Raw genomic sequence first — 2,359 nt, forward strand, 5'->3', positions numbered from 1 at the left:
ACTGCGAGAGGGCTGTACAAGCAATGATCACACGCACGGCACAGCGGACACACCAGGAACCGCGGTGTTGGCCGTCAAATGGCGCTAGCTGCGCAGCATTTGTTCACCGCCGTCAGTGTCAGCCAGTTTGCCGTGGCATACGGAGCTCCATCGCAGTCTTTAACACTGGTAGCATGCCGCGACAGCGTGGACGTGAACCGTATGTGCAGTTGACGGACTTTGGACGTACCGCCGAATTGCTCAACACGTGGGGCGTGAGGTCTCCACAGTACATCGATGTTGTCGCCAGTGGTCAGCGGAAGGTGCACGTGCCCGTCGACCTGGGACCGGACCGCAGCGACGCATGGATGCACGCCAAGACCGTAGGATCCTACGCAGTGCCGTAGGGGACCGCACCGCCACTTCCCAGCAAATTAGGGACACTGTTGCTCCTGGGGTATCGGCGAGGACCATTCGCAACCGTCTCCATGAAGCTGGGCTACGGTCCCGCACACCGTTAGGCCGTCTTCCGCTCACGCCCCAACATCGTGCAGCCCGCCTCCAGTGGTGTCGCGACAGGCGTGAATGGGGGGACGAATGGAGACGTGTCGTCTTCAGCGATGAGAGTCGCTTCTGCCTTCGTGCCAATGATGGTCGTATGCGTGTTTGGCGCCGTGCAGGTGAGCGCCACAATCAGGACTGCATACGACCGAGGCACACAGGGCCAACACCCGGCATCATGGTGTGGGGAGCGATCTCCTACACTGGCCGTACACCACTGGTGATCGTCGAGGGGACACTGAATAGTGCACGGTACATCCAAACCGTCATCGAACCCATCGTTCTACCATTCCTAGACCGGCAAGGGAACTTGCTGTTCCAACAGGACAATGCACGTCCGCATGTATCCCGTGCCACCCAACGTGCTCTAGAAGGTGTAAGTCAACTACCCTGGCCAGCAAGATCTCCGGATCTGTCCCCCATTGAGCATGTTTGGGACTGGATGAAGCGTCGTCTCACGCAGTCTGCACGTCCAGCACGAACGCTGGTCCAACTGAGGCGCCAGGTGGAAATGGCATGGCAAGCCGTTCCACAGGACTACATCCAGCATCTCTACGATCGTCTCCATGGGAGAATAGCAGCCTGCATTGCTGCGAAAGGTGGATATACACTGTACTAGTGCCGACATTGTGCATGCTCTGTTGCCTGTGTCTATGTGCCTGTGGTTCTGTCAGTGTGATCAGGTGAAGTATCTGACCCCAGGAATGTGTCAATAAAGTTTCCCCTTCCTAGGACAATGAATTCACGGTGTTCTTATTTCAATTTCCAGGAGTGTATCATCGTAATCTGTGCATTTACTCTAAAAATTGCTCGGCTATCTAAATTTATTATCGGTATCATTAAAATCTAACTATAGCCATTCAACTTCTATAGTGAATATCTTTATTCCAAAATGTCAATATTCAAACATTTTCTAGAACTTCCCACCATCGGACATCTTAGTATTCTGATTGGGAACAAAATAGCATAAATTAATTACTCTCCTATAAATCATTAAGAAATCTGTTCTCTTGTTCTCACTGCGATTTTAAATTATTCTCTAACATCTCGTAACAGTTGTACGTAATTTACATGCACGCAACAGACAACTTTCCTCCTTCTGCCGCTGCAACTGCATGAACGTTCTGCATGCAGGAAGATGCTAAAATAATTCAAAAGAAATACTACGATGCAGAGTGCGAGGGATGATCACTACTACTGATGCAGCTACTCACCTTTTTCTTTTTTATAGAAATTAAATAACCAGGATGGGTGTAGTAAACAATTCTGAAAAGCACTCCGTCTTCAGGCCACAAGTGGCCCATCGGGCCCATCCGACCGCCGTGTCATCCTCAGATGAGGATGCGGATAGGAGGGGCGTGTGGTCAGCACCCCGCTCTCCAGGTCGTTATGATGGTTTTCTGTGGCCGGAGCCGCTACTATTCGGTCGAGTAGCTCCCCAATTGGCATCACGAGGCTGAGTGCATCCCGAAAAACGGCAACAGCGCATGGCGGCCCGGATGGTCACCCATCCAAGTGCCGACCACGCCCAGCAGCGCTTAAGTTCGGTGATCTGACGGGAACCGGTGGATCCACTGCGGCAAGGCCGTTGCACTAACAATTCTGAAGAGGTGTAAAAATTAAAAGAATCAATAAACACTTTTGATTTACTGTATTCCTATAACTGACTATTCACACACTGGTAAACTTTGCTCAGACTTTTCTTTTCTTGTGACAGTTTCATTAGCGAAAACTTTAATTATTCCACAATGTCTTTAACCAATAATCACGTGTCTGGTCACAACAAAAAACAGATACTTTCAATGTATGTGTGGTGTCA

At 50.4% G+C, this 2,359-nt stretch overlaps 1 pseudogene; it reads right to left on the reverse strand.

The window, feature by feature from the left end:
• Positions 1-2,015: 2,015 nt before the first annotated feature.
• On the reverse strand, positions 2,016-2,133 carry LOC126098630 (5S ribosomal RNA; annotated as a pseudogene).
• Between the last annotated feature and the right edge of the window lie 226 nt (positions 2,134-2,359).

The sequence above is a fragment of the Schistocerca cancellata genome, chromosome 1 (genome assembly GCF_023864275.1).
Source record: "Schistocerca cancellata isolate TAMUIC-IGC-003103 chromosome 1, iqSchCanc2.1, whole genome shotgun sequence".
NCBI lineage: Eukaryota > Metazoa > Arthropoda > Insecta > Orthoptera > Acrididae > Schistocerca > Schistocerca cancellata.